Consider the following 15722-nt stretch of genomic DNA (forward strand, 5'->3'; position numbering starts at 1 on the left):
CGATCAGAGAGAGTTAGAAGACAAGTTTTGAGTTGCCACTTCTTAATATAAGGTGATTGATACAAACCCAACGGGTGTTTGGATTGAAAAAAAATTGGAAGGAAAGAGGATAAGAAGCCCAATGAAACTATAGTCCACGTGTTTGGTTTTAAATTGGATGAAATAATAATTTTTCTTTAATGCTATAACCTTTTTTGAAAAAAAAAAAAAAATGCTAAGCGATTTGAACTGCGTACCAAGCAATTTAGTTATCTTAACTCATCACGGGTTGTGAGCTCATGTTATAGTTTCTCTAGTAACCTGAATGTATTAAAGAGTGAGAGAGAAACAAGGGTTTGGGATCCAACTTGATACTTGTAATTTCATCTTTGATAAGATGTTCATCAAAGAGGGTGCTGTTTATATTTCTATTAGTTTCTTGATTGTAATTTTGGTTGCATTTTGTTGTAACATACAATGATGTAATACAAGACTTTGACTCTATGGATATTGATGATGGGGTAAAGTGTAAAAAAAAAAACTACAAATTACTCCTTTAAATTATTGATTTGTTACGATTAAGGACAAACCCATTATAAAAGACTATTTTATCATTTTTCATTAAATTTGTTAATTTTTATTACATTAATTTTATTATCTTATCTCTTATCTAAATTTTAATTATACTATTGACCTTAATTTTATTATTAGTATCAATTTATCATAAAAAATAAAAAATAAATAAATTGATTTATAACTACTATTTTATAAAACTATAAACTTATTATTAAAATTTTACTATTTATAATAAAATTTATTATACTCAGTTTAAACTTTTTTACCATAAAAAAAATACATTATTTTTCATACATTATATTCATGAAAAATTAATAAACTACTTAAATAAAAATAACTTAATTTTCATGCAATACATTCATGAAAATTTAAGAAAATAATTAAATTCTTTTAAAATTTTATACTTAAGATTTTTATTTAAACAATTAATTTCAAAAATTAAAAGTAAATTTAATAGAGAATATGTTATCAAATTAGTATAATTTTTTTTCATAATTTATTTCAATAAGAAAGGGCATTATTGTCATTTAATAAAAAATAGTCTAGGCATTGGGCCATTTTGTAACAAAATGTGGTAATTCAAGGGGTATTATGCACAAAATATATTTTAAGTGAGTTATTTACAAATTTAAACGTACTTCAAGAAGATTTTTTGCATTTTACCCTTGATGATATTTCTTTTTCAATAAGTTGTGGTATTGCACATTAATGTCTGTATTGTGTACATTATTTTCTTTCTTTAGTATACAATTTATCATATGCTTCAATCCATATGAAAGGAGCTAGAGGAGAGGAACTCAATGTAGGTGCCTTAGATGATAGCACAGTTAGTTCTTTAAGCGAATGTATTTGTATTCTTGTCTGTTATTTTCTTCGGACAATTTTAAATAAATAAAAATATAGGAGATTTCTGAAATTTATAATAGGTGAAATGTAAAGTGTTAATTTTTTTTTTTTCACCTAAATGTCTAGGGTTAAATTTGTATGTGGATAACTGTCAAATTCATGATATGTATGCTTTTATAGTACCATGATAAAATTGGATAAAGAATTGCTCAAGCGTAAAGCAACTTAGCGCCGACTGTAGAATGCAACATCCCTTTTTCACGCCATCCATCAATTGATTCCAAAGCTTTGTTAGCCTATGTCCAATCTCATAGTATATGATTTGTGTGCTAACCTATAGCGGCTAAGCTGATCTCTTCGAGCCGAGATATTAGTGGTGGTGGTTACCGAGCCATAACGTGTCCGACTTGGATTCTTCAAACAAATTTAAAAAGTCTATGTATTAATAAAAAAAATATTAAAATATCAAAGAAAAGCATTAAAAAATAAAAGTATAGCCAACAAAATAGTTGCTTAAAGAGATGTATCTATCACATGTCAACATTAACCAATGAAAACTAGACACCCAGTCTTGGTCAAAACAATGTATTCGACTTTTTCATTGGATTTTGAAGTGCCATATCATGACGTGGCAAGCATCTGGTGGCTCTGCGTTAGTAAACTTTAATGGTATGGAACACGTGCCAGGTAAATTGCCTCAACGTGTTCAAGAGTCGTGCTACGACAAATACTCAACAAATACAGGTGTCTGTACTGATGTGGACTCTTTGATTGCTTTTATCTGTTCCTGCCACGTGGTGATGTAACCGTCATATATGCAGGACTTTTCTAGAGTCATTACAATGCACCTACTACCATAAATTTTAAAATAACTAAATTAATTTTCAAAAAGTGATATGCAATTATATAATACATACTTTTTTATAATTTTAGAGTGTAAATGTATTTTTGAAATATAATTACATCTAACTCTTTTTGTCTTTTTCTTTTTAGAAATAGTATGTAATATATATATATATATACACACACACACACGTACACACACTATGATAGCAAATAAGTATGAAAATTAGGAGTAACCATTCGTATTTATAAGTTATAATCGTGTTGTGTCGATATAAGAATATTATATTAAATAAGTAAATTCAAATCTGATTTATTTAATAATCGTGTCTAAAACTTTCAACACTAATCGGACGTAATTATTAAACAGATAAACATGTTAACCCATTTAATAACATGTTTATTAAAAATATTTAATATTTAATCAAATAATAAATAATATAAATTTTAAAATAACTAAATTAATTTTCAAAAAGTGATATGCAATTATATAATACATACTTTTTTATAATTTTAGAGTGTAAATGTATTTTTGAAATATAATTACATCTAACTCTTTTTGTCTTTTTCTTTTTAGAAATAGTATGTAATATATATATATATATATACACACACACATACACACACTATGATAGCAAATAGGTATGAAAATTAGGAGTAACCATTCGTATTTATAAGTTATAATCGTGCTGTGTCGATATAAGAATATTATATTAAATAAGTAAATTCAAATCCGATTCATTTAATAATCGTGTTTAAAACTTTCAACACTAATCGGACGTAATTATTAAACCGATAAACGTGTTAACCCATTTAATAACATGTTTATTAAAAACATTTAATATTTAATCAAATAATAAATAATATAAATTTTTTGTCACAATTAACTCAAATATTCAAAATAAGAAGAAAATTCATAAGGTGTAAACATGTTTTATGTTAAAATGACTTAATTATCTATAATAATTGGGTTTAAACCTGTGACATATTACACAAGTCATATTTACGAATATAACATGTTGAGTTAAACGGATCATAAACGAATTACACGAGTTAAACTCTTCAAACCGACACGATTAAGCTCGTTTATGACTTAAATTCATTTAATGTCAATTCAAATTCATTTATTTCGTATCAATTTAGTTTATTTTGTCGTAATTTATAACCCCTAATGAAAATGACACTTAGACATGGGTTTGTTAGGCAATTCATTATGACAACTTATTCCGTGTGGGTAAAGTAGGGAATGGAATATTGTACCATCTATATTTGTAGATGGGGCAATTAAGAAGAGGGACGAGAGTCGTTGAGTTATAAAAACTTCCTACTGTAGATTCGCAATTCATGGAATGATGAATTGTTGGTTCATTATGTTAGATATTTCATCAAAATATCAAGTGATATATATATATATATAGAGAGAGAGAGAGAGAGAGATAGGTCAATCAATTGTCCCATTGTGTTGGATTTTTTTATTATATCCATAAGCCAGGTGGCATCCCCCTGTCCCTTTTTTAAATAGGTTTGGGCCTACAGGTTCTTATGTTTTAAGGATTGGGTCAACTGTTAGATCTGGACTCAAGTTCAGGATGGACCGGGCCCAAGTCAAAAAGCCACTAAATTTGTATTGTTACTTTTTGTCATCACAGAGACTAACAGAGGCCCATATAGAGGAAAGAATTGGCATGAACCAACTGGTGAAACAGATAGCTTGATAAATTGTTGCCTTTAGTATAGATCGATCAACCCACTGGCGAGTCCACCTGGCTGGTGAGGGTGATCTCTACCCTTCACAGTGCAGGAGAAAATACTTCCCTCTTGGAAAATGAAATCCTAGAAGATGAGATATGCTTTTTATTATATGTGTTTGATATGTTTACCAACTATACCTGTTTTGAAGAGTGACAGTCCAAAATACTTCTCTGATTAAATAGACTTAAGTAAAAGAAAGTTGCAAGAGATTGGTGTGCCACATCACCACATGTCAATGTCATCATGATCAAGTGATCCATAGACTCAAATGAATCAAGGTTAACTAGTTGATTGAAGAACCCAAACCCTCAATCAAACTTTCATAACCCTGGTCGTCGAGTGACCTAGAACTTTGAATAAACCAAGGATGGCTAGTCGATCGAAGGATCCAAAGTCTCAATCAGAATTCGACAACCAGATCATCGAGTGACCCAGAGCCTCAAATGAACCGATGACATCTAGTTGATCAAAGAATCCAGAAACTCAATTAGATTTCGACAACCTAGTCATCAAGTGACAAATGAACTAGACCAATTAGTCAATCGAAAGACCTATAGTCTCGAGTAGGCTTTGACAACTGTCATCACCTAAAGCTTTGACCAAATTCCATATCATCGAGCGATTAACCTTGAAAGAGTGATAACATTGATCAGGCTCATCAATGACTCATGGGATCTTGGATTAGAGGATGAAAAGTCAAAGCAAATCCTGTAAAAGAGATCCAACTTAGAGAATAGTGAAATGTATATTAGTTCATAACAAAATAGTGGCTCTAACAATTACCATTAATGCTCAACTATCGCATTTCAATTGAGTCAAATTTCATTTAATGCCCCAATTCACTAAATTTTATTTAATGAGAGCCAATCCCACTGGTTGAGCCATTGGCACTGTGATGAAAGAAAGTATGACGACGTAACAACATAGGTCTATACTAGACCATTCTAACCTATGGATAGGTGTGAGCTTTTATCTGAGTACCTTTTGCTTGCCTAAACTTCCACGATGTATATAAATTATGGACCGTGCTGTTTGGGCCGAATCGGCCCATCCTAACGAGACACATTAGTTTAAAAATGTGGGGTCCACCATGCTGCTCAGCAAGTATTATTAAAAAATTATATTTGTTATTGTTGGCTTTACACGGAGTACTTATATATCTATGCAGCAATTCTGGCTGTGAAAGATTCTGATATCTGAGGCATCTTATTCAAATCTTTTGAAATTAAGTAATTTTCTTTTGCTCTCTGAGATTGCTTTCAATTTAGGCAGTGCTTTGACGATTGATGGTATTAAGGTATCCATGTTCCATATACAGAAGCCATCAATCATCAAATGGAAGAATAGTTTAAATACCAAAATATTCTAATTCATCCGGGTGCATATATATATATTTTTTGGATTTCTTATTGTTTCCAAGATTCAATTGAGTGTTTCGTGCTAAAAAGTCAATGCATATAAAACCATGTAATCAATTATAAATTAAGAAGATTTTGTGGCATCTTATCATTATAATGAAATTTTACATAAAAATAAGATTGAAACACTTAAACCTAGCAATAGGTTAGAGAATTAAGTCCGAAAATCATTTTCCTATTGTAAATACTCCTCTGTATGATTTGAAGTCTTCAATGCTGTATTAATTCAATACTAATACTTTTTAATAGTCAATATTCAAGTGAGTTTTACTAATAGCATCTTGTGTCAATTTGAACACAAACTCCTAGATGGGGCATCGAAATTGCTTTATTCATGTTGACTAGTCTAATACCAGAGGGAAAATTTAGTTACATGTACCACTTTCACTAATTAAAATGATTGAGATAAAAGTTTTTGGGCTCTAAAAAATAGGAGTCTCCTATCTACAAGTCTATGAAACCAGAGGTTTTAATTGTAATTGAAAAAACGAATTTAGGGTGTGAAATTGGAGGTGAAGTGCGTTTGTGTTTGTGTGTGTGTGTGTGTGTTTAACTTTTTCAAAGCCTTTTCTGTAAATGGTTTATCTTTATAGAGTATCTTCCTTTAATTCTCGATCAAAGACACCAAATTGACTTGGGTACCTATCTAAAAGCTGGTAAATGCAACAGGGGTTGCTTCCCCTTTTCCTACTTTTCAACTACTACTCCCCCCTCCCTTTTTCCGATAGGTTAGGTTAGGTTAGAGAGAGAAAGATTATGAGTGAGTGAGTGAGGGAGAGAGAGAGCACGTGACTATACGTTTTTAGGGGAGTGTGTTTGAGTGTTGGAAGTGTAATCCTCGAGGAAACCAACTGTTGAGTTTGATAGAAAATAGACCTTGATTGTTAGTAAACTCCATTATTTTGTTAATCAATTAATTGGTACATTTCAATCTCACACACACACATATGTATTATATACCATATCAGATTCTTTTTTATTGTTGTCTAGAGGGGGTAGGTATACCATATATAGATTCATGTATATTTATTATATATATATATATATATATAGATATGTAAGTCTCGACAACCTGCGCTGGACATGCAGATTTGACATTACGTGTTGTTGTTATATTACTCTCTCTGTCATGCCACACTAGTTCGCAATTTTCAAAGACTGTAAAGCGTTGAAATCTGGAGCCAGTGTCGTCCTCTCCGTTTGTCACTCTAATGTGCAGTGTGTAGAGAGTGAGTGGGGGCATGGCATGGTTACATCTTTCGTGCACCCTCTTCAGAAAATTGTACATATGGCTCTGTACCTGCATTTTAGGAATGTACAATGTAAATTTTTAATAAAAAAATTACTTGGACGACTATACATTTTGACCTTTACTTGCCAACAAAAAAAAAGTACGTTTTGAAACTAATTAATTGGCGTGTGCAGTTTTGTATTAATATTATTGCTTCACCTATATAATTATATTAATTCCTTTGTCAATTATTTTGAAAACATAGGATGCTATGGAGCAAATTTCATGGTAACCCACTAACCTACCTACAAACTTTAGGATGTTACCCATTAAATTAACCTTCTTCCCTGCTCTTTTCTCTTCCTTGATTTTTTTATTTATTTTTTATTTTTTCTGTAGCTAGGTAATCCTATTCTATACAGTTCTACATTTCATACAGTTCTAAGTTCAAGTATTTATGATTCACTTTATATTTGCAAACACATGTACGGCATGATATTCATCAACTTAGCTTGAGCATTCATTTCAGATGAAACATACTAGCACTGTTGATACACTAGCTCCTTCCTCAATTAATTTCCTTGTCTATTGAAGTAGATGTATACAATTGATTTTTTTTTTCTTATGGTAAAACTAATTTGTTACTGCATTTATATACACACACTACAAAAATCATGCATAATTTTTCTGAAGATATTAAGGATAAAATATTAATTGAGATGGCATGTCTGATATTGCATCAAACTAACAGTACTACTGTGGGTGGTCGAGCATGGGAAAGACAATTGACATATGAAAGTTGTAAAAAGAAGGGACTAGTGTTAGGGCTATGAATATATATGTATATATTTAAAAAATGACCTATATGCTATGCTTGTCCTTATATCTGTCAACCATGCGTGAGTTCAGTAATTACATGAATGATTAGAATTATGAGAGACTCTTCTTCTCTCATGCTATATTCGTAAGGGACACTCTTAACCTTTTGCTAAATGATAGGAAGAGTATTATTTTCGCTACTTTTTATTGTCCTTTTTACATTACTCTGACCTGACCTTTGATTCACTCTCAATTTTTGGTAGTGCCTTGCCTCTCTAAAGTTAACTCAGCGGCAATTTAAATAAGTAACTCAATCTTTTTTTTCACCCTCGGTAAAAAAAATCACAGGAATGTTCTGCAAATGATTATTTGGCCAATACAGGTATCAGTTAAGTTTAAAGTTGCTTACATACATTACCATTAAAGCCGATATATATATATATATATATATATATATATACACACACACACATATAACAACTTGGAATTTTAAAAGTTAATTAGCCAAAAAACTCTTTTCTTGCTAACCAAACTAATGAAATAATATTTTTTCACAATTTTTTTACAAAAAAATCATGCTAACCAAATACATGATAAAAATATAATTTTCTTTTCTTTAACTTCACTTTCTTTTTCTTTCACTTTTCACCATCAATTTCCGCTAACCAAACCAACCCTTAGAATTAAAAAACAGAAATACCCTTCTAACTTCAGTTTTGGCTTATTTTGTATTCTAAAAAAGAGAAGGTTAAGACGTGGTAGGTTTTCGCCGTGTGTGATGGGGCATTGCTTATGACTTCAATTGATAGGTCCACGTCTTGCCAATCTATTCATTATTCTCCACGTTAATATGTTTACTTTTGCTGTGGTCCCTCTTCATTTTATTTTTGGTACAACATCATAAATCTTTTTGTTTGATTTCTATCGTTTTATGTTGTGTAGTAAATCATTTTCCAGGGAAAAAGAAAAAAAAAAAAAAAAAAAAAAAAATGAAAAGGAAAAAAAAAGTAGAAACAATTTTTTTTTTTTGATGATATTGGGTAATTGGATAGGGTCCAAGTTGTGCATTAAAAACAGATGGATTGTGGGGGCTACATATGTTTTTTTGGTGTTTTGGATGGAAGTAAACGTAGATATATGATTTGTGATAAGTCAAAGTTTATTAATTATAGGTTTATGTTTTCCAGCTAAATGAGAAACCAATAGAGAAAAACCCGTGAAATGGGCTGATAAAAAAACAAAGACACAAAGAAGATCTTGGACCCCACTCATTCTTGTCCACTATTTCTGGTGGAAAATGACAGTTATGCCAGGTCTCTGTCTTGCATGCAAGGAAATATAGGGATGTTTTATAATTATCAAAATAGATTTTTTCTCAACGATTTTCTTGAAATAACAATAACCTTCTAAGCAATTGATCATAACCCGCCTCCAATTTAAAAGAAATATATATATATATATAATAATCAACATTTGCTTAGGCTTTGGTACTTACTATACACTTGTTTCTCCTCCACAAGTACTGCAAGTCAAATTCACTCCAAAAGAGTGAGTCAAAATATCAAAACTCAATTTTATTTTTAGTTCTGACTAAATTAAGTAATTAATCAGTTAAATGTATTAAAGGAGATATATTTTATTTATCACTTAATACAAACACTTAAAATTCAATCAATTAACAAATCAATACTTAATTTACTACTTGTATTAACTGAATTTTAAAACTTTCAATAATTATTTTTCAAGTGTTGTTATCAAATAAGAATTAGTCAACAGAATGAAGTGGTACTCTAGTACATTAAAATGTATACTTCATTATAACTTCAATGCATTATTTATGGTATATCATTGTCTAAATTCCAGTTTTATCCTTCTTAGGCTCACATGTAACCTGACGAACCTATGACTCAATAATGACACTATATATTATGATCAATGTCTAAGTTAAAGCAAACAGTGCGATTAAAAATGTATCTTGACATTTTTTAAGTGACGTTAATTGAGTTGTTGAGGCTGACGTGGCTCCCAATCAGGTAATGAAGAAGTCATCGCTTTTGACACGACGTCGTGTTTTACTTTCCCCCTTGTACGTACTGTACAATTGAATTAATACAGTGAATATACTGTCACTTTCCATGTCTGCCGAGTACTGAATCGTTGCCAGTTCTGTCTCTGAGTAACACATTAACTCGTAAAAAACGAGCGATTCAACACGAACAATTCGCAAGTAAAAACGCTTAAAAGTCGCCGACGAATTGGGAAGGTGAAAAACGGGAATATATATATAAATATATATACACATAGTCATATCAATACATATAGAGAGAGAAAATGGTTATGGACCCTGACCCTGTCTGTCGGTCGTCGTCTTGAATTCTTCGCCAGTGTGAAAAGGATGCGGCAAACGAGGGACCCCTTCTTTCATGAAAAAAGCAAACTTTTTTTTAAAAAAATATTTATTCTTATTAATTATAAAATGTTTATATATCTATATATATATATATACACAGTTAAAAAAAATACATATATTTTAGTAGCAGTAATTGAATTGGGAGAGAGAGAGAGTGAGACAGACATTAATAAATGGAGTTTCTATTATCGGGCAGCTCAACAACTCAGTCACTGTCCTGACTCACTTGTATGGCCTTATTAAATTTCGATACCTTTTAAAAACAACAGTAGTAGTAGTGATCATCAATTCATCATCACCATATATTTGTGTGTAAGTTCATCATCGTACAGTAGAGTCTCACCATCCTACGGTCTATAATGAGTCTTGACAACATGTAGGCCACTAGTACAATTCTTGACCCAATGTTTGCAGCAGGGTGATGACACTGTTCTTCTATCATCGATCAAAATCAAAAAGTGTGATGGTCGGTTTTTAACTTTGTTGTTGTTTATTATAGTAGTCAATGGTTGTACGAGGTCATAACACTTAGAATCAGACGGTAGATATGAGAGTGAATTGTAGAGAGAGAGAGTGAAACTGTGAAAGTGGTGTATGGTGGGTGCATGGGTCGTGGTCATTTCTGGAACCCAGCTGGTAGGGTCAGGGTCTGCTAGTAGCTTTTGTCTTTTTACTTGGGCTTACACTCCTTTTACCTTCTTATAACCCCCAAACAAATCATTCTCTTCATCATCACACACACAAACACACACACAGATACACTTTCTCTCTCTATCCCCCTTGAAGAGAGGCGAAACTCTTGAGGGGCAAAAGAAACATGACAGAGAGAGAGAGTTGAAGATGATCAAGAAAAAAAGGGAGCTTTTCTTTTTTGAGGGGAATGTTGTCTGGCTCGAGGACCCTTGCTTGATCAAATTTTATACATATCCATATATATATATATATATATATATATATTTGTATATACACATAGATCTAGTTGTAATAAGTATGTGAAACAGATGGATCAGATGATTTGATCATGTGTTAGTGTTGTCGGACCAGGCTTCATTCCCCTCAAGCATTGCTTCCAGGTCTTTAGATGATTATCTGTTTGATCTGAATGTGAGGTTTGTATAATCCATCAGTTTTACTTTTTTTTATTGAGAAATGATTATGTTTTTGGATAATGGGTGTTTTTTTTTCTAAGTTAGAGATCTCGTTAACGATTGTTAGTTATGGGCAGATTGGTGTAATGATGAAGGATCTTGACTATAGATTGCATCTTTTGTGAGAAAGTTTCATCATTACTTATTTTTTATTTTTTCTGATTCTGGTCCAAGTTATGTTATGATGGTGTTTTTTGTGTCAGTGAAGTGAAGATCACTTTTGTGGTTCATCATTTCTCTCATCATGACTTTCAGAATCTGATCTGTCTGTTTCTGCTATCTACCTGAATTCAGATCTGGCTTTGGACTTTGGCTGGTAAAACTCTCCTCTCTTTCTCTCTCTTGTGATCGACCTATTCTTCCACAGATTTGGTATCTAGCTAGGTTCATATATATGTATATGTATATGTATTACTCAATAGATGTATATATAAGATATGTAGTGAGCTATATATGTTACAACGATCAAGCAGAGAATCAATATATTTTTTGTAAATTTGTTTGAGATGTCCGTTTTTCTAACAAATTCATTTATTTGTAGTAACAGAATACCTGCACATAATCTGATCTGTTTGATTGATTTCTACACTAGACTTTTTTTTGTTGTTTCCCACCAAACCCTCACCCACCAGTTTGTGCTTATTATGTATGTGTTTGAATCAGGTAGCCTAGTGTTAAGAATCTGAGCAAGATCAATTGTTGTAGACTAGTACGTTTGTAATGGCTGAAGAGATGAAGATATTTACTGGTATATGCTTCTTGATTATATGAAGATATAAGGATCAATGTTATCCTACTGCTTGATTTTATTTTAGTTACTTCCATATATCTGTAAAAGGCCAACCCACTGATCTGGTTGTGATTATTTGGCCTTCGTATTATAATCTCTGTAACTGGACAACACTAGCTTGATGTGTGTGTGTGAGAGAGAGAGAGAGAGTGAGAGGGTCAGTCAAATGCCTAATGTGCCTAAGTTTGTGTGTGAGAGAGAGGCATTAATATACCCCTTAATTAGCTTTATTATCATACTAATTAATCTGAAACCCTTAGTATGGCATCCTGCTATTAGATATATTCTACTAGTTTCAACAGTTTGTATGCCTTCTGGATAGTGAACCCCAATGTTCATTGTTTAGTGTATGTAATAAGTAAGCTTTTTGAGACATGAAATGCACTGATTCAGTTAAATTTGTAATCCTCTCAAATGAAACTCTGAGTTACGTATTTATAAATATGTTTTCTTCTTCCTTTGACAATGATGAATTAGTTAGTTGGTGTACATGCACATGTAAAATTGACTCCTCAAATACAATGGGATTGCATTAATCTTTCACACTATCTACCTCCTCCTATTAACACCATGGAATTTAAAGTGAAATGGATTTGTATACTACATATATAGTACGGTATTCTTGTTTTTCATTTTACTAGTATTTTGCTTTGCTTTGATTCTTAGCTTTAGGATCGAAGAGTAACTTCAATAATAAATATTGAAAGAATCAGTAATTGATTTGGAAAGATAGTAATAGAATATGAAGCGAAGCATGAATACAAATACGGACACGATGTAGTACATTCTAATGCAAAAAATTCTATTTTAATGAATATAGCAAGAACAAAATAATCTATTTTATATATTGATCAATTTAAATTATAGTTGTTTATTATATATACATATATAACATTTTCATGTAAAAAATCATGATCAGTAAATCGAGAGTTGAGAGTTATATTACATGACTAAATTAGTCAGGAATTATAACTTCCTAACAGTTATATTCTAAAATTATGTGTTGAAATTGTTAACTTTTAATGTTTAAAATTTGTAAATAAGTATAATATACATATATATATTTTTATATATATATATATATATATAAGCAGTGTCACACATACATGATTGAAATATTTCAGAAGAATAAAAGTGTAGTAAATGTATCTACCAATATTCAATCAGTGTCAAAGTTTGCTTCATACTCATACTCAGGTGATAGAGAAGAAATCTAGGTCTATATACAGAACCTAAACAACACGTGTGATGACTTTTGCTCATGTAGACCCCTAGTATGGGTCTTCATGATCTTCTCTGTGTTGCACGCATGTCACTGTATCAACAGGAAGGTGAGCCATGCATTATGAAAATGAAAGAAAGAGATCGTGAAAAAAAAAAAAAAAAAACACAGTTTAATGGCTTTGTCATAATTTGTGATTTGCCCCTTCAGTTTTGTGAAAATAGTTTTTAGAAAACATACTTCTCTTTAAAAAATTATAAAATAATATTATATGAAGAGTAGAAAAGTCCTGAACTTTTGGTATTTAATCATTAGATTATAACAATTTTTTTGAGATTTATAAAAAGTCAAATAAATTTTTTAATACATATTTTAATGATTAAAAGTATATATTTTAATTATTTAATCATCTCATGATAGCATATTACTCAAAGGGTTCTTTTAAAAAGCATTACTCACACTATTTTTAAGTTTTCTTTGTTTATAGTATTATTTTTGGTTATGTAAGTGCATTTTACCTTGAGAGTTGAGACTGATGATTAAAAGCCTATGTATCTGGTTTTAATTTTACCTAGAATTGGGATTTTACATTGTTGTCAAAACATAAATACTATTTCTCGGGGAATTGGCCTTTTTGGAAATTGGATCTTTTTGACTTTGCGAAATAAAAAGTGGACTTTGTTGCTTTTACTTTGCCCAAAATTTCCGAGAGAGAGATGAGATTAAAAGGCATATAAGTATTATGACCACAACTTTTCACTTATAATTGAAAATGCTTTACCACTTGGACTTTTAAAGGTCGCATGTGATAGATGAATAGGATAGGGGAGGGAGGGGTACTATTCTTTGGTGTTATATTTATTGGACCATCAAATCATCCCAACACACACACACACATCACACTTAGCTGCACTCGGGGTGACAATATATTTTTAACACCCTATTGAATGCGTGAGTTTGAGTTCCTAACGTGTCAATTTTAACTGACACACAAATAAAATATGTTAAAATAATTCATTTAATTAAATATGTCGAGTATATATTAAAAATTATTTTAACAATGTAAAATTTAAATTAAACATGTCACGTCGTGTTCTATCACCCCATATTATGGATGGACAATCTCATTATCACTAGTTCAGTGAAAAACATTAAGATTGAGGTTTATTTATGTTTCATTTAAACTGTAACGGATATGTGCATAAAAAATAATAATCAAAATACCTTTGAAAGTCGCCAAAAAATTGGAGGGAAAAAAAATAGAGAGAAAGATAGTTAGGATGCCTTAAAAATATACATCATTGTTGCTTTACTAAGGACTACATGATTAAGAACGCGCCTCTTTAGTTGAACACTCCCTTCTAAAACCTAAAACTCAATTATCAAAATTCAATGAGCAACTTGGCGTGAAGACGTCGGAGACCAGCTCGTGCTCAAGATGATGCTAACCCATATTCGATTTCCCTCTTTAACACACTCCTTGATCATGGGCAAGGCTATTTGATAAATTTTTCACTTTAAAGCTATTTGAAAAAAATAAATAAATATATATAAAAAAAAAAAAAAAAAATTTAATCCATTTGTGACACAATGATTAAAACCATAATTGGGTGTTACTATGAAGAGGGTTAAGTGGCATTTTAAAGTCAAAAGTTTATATTCAATCCCCAAAAAAAAATAATAATAATTGAATGATCTGATAGGTGCCATATGTAAAGTACTGCGTTTTGCTAGGTGCAGGTAGAATTAGAGTGCCTAACTTGAGAGCTCCATTTGCATCAATAGAGTTGACCTTATCAAACCGGCCATAAACTTTTGGCAACCAAATTTCTTATTGTCAACAAAAAAAAATTAATAAATTTTATCAAGTTACGTTGTGTTGTATGCCAATTTAGAGAATTGCGTCCAGAAGGCACATGTTTTAGAAAGAAGTACATTAATAATTTATACTCCTCGTAAATTATTGGTTGAAAATCATTTATAATTACTTATTAATTAATTAATTTTTTATATTTATTTTTGAAGGAAATGGTGTTTTCGTGCACGTAAATATATTGCAACAAATGGCGTCATCAAAGATAAGTACAATTATGCTTCTTTTTTTGCATTTTTTTCACAAGGCTCTTATATATATTGATTAGCATTATATAAAAGACATGAATTGATATTATAATAAAAATGATAGGGTTGTTACTTCTTAGCATAGAGACCGGATCATATATCTCATTTATCAAAGTAATAAAATATAGTTGGGGGGTGGAGGTTAGATGCTAACATACATCATGAGATAAATTGATCATCAATACAATTTTTTATTGTCATGGTTCTTCCTATGAGGAGAGATTGTTGACACTAATATTTGTTAACTATGTCCAAATTATAAAATTAATGACATTTATACTTGTGAACTGTTTCCAAATTATATATACGTATTTTGAGAATCGTAAAAATAAAAAGTATGCAAAGCAAATGGAGTACCGAGTGATTAGAATGAAGACTTTAGTGAATTGAATTGAGGTTTTTATAAGATAAACTCCATAATTTACATAAGCAACAACATGGTAAATAATACATGTTAATTGGCCTTCAATATACCCTCAATTTGATTAAGAAAATTGTTCAAATTTAATACCATAGGTTACACAGAGGTTTGAATTGGTTAAATTAAAGATTTGAAAGGCTCCACCA

The 15722-nt window shown here is 30.9% G+C and overlaps 1 long non-coding RNA gene across 1 annotated transcript; it reads left to right on the top strand.

Annotated features, from left to right (window-relative positions):
• The first annotated feature begins 10360 nt into the window (after positions 1 to 10360).
• On the top strand, positions 10361 to 12276 carry LOC132276825 (uncharacterized). Its single transcript, XR_009470931.1, has 2 exons — positions 10361 to 11338; positions 11686 to 12276. It is a non-coding gene; the product is annotated as an uncharacterized LOC132276825 (long non-coding RNA).
• Positions 12277 to 15722: the final 3446 nt, after the last annotated feature.

This window comes from Cornus florida, unplaced genomic scaffold (genome assembly GCF_030987335.1).
Source record: "Cornus florida cultivar Cherokee Brave unplaced genomic scaffold, ASM3098733v1 CherokeeBrave_3.0.0_Hap2_Chr10, whole genome shotgun sequence".
Taxonomy (NCBI): Eukaryota; Viridiplantae; Streptophyta; class Magnoliopsida; order Cornales; family Cornaceae; genus Cornus; species Cornus florida.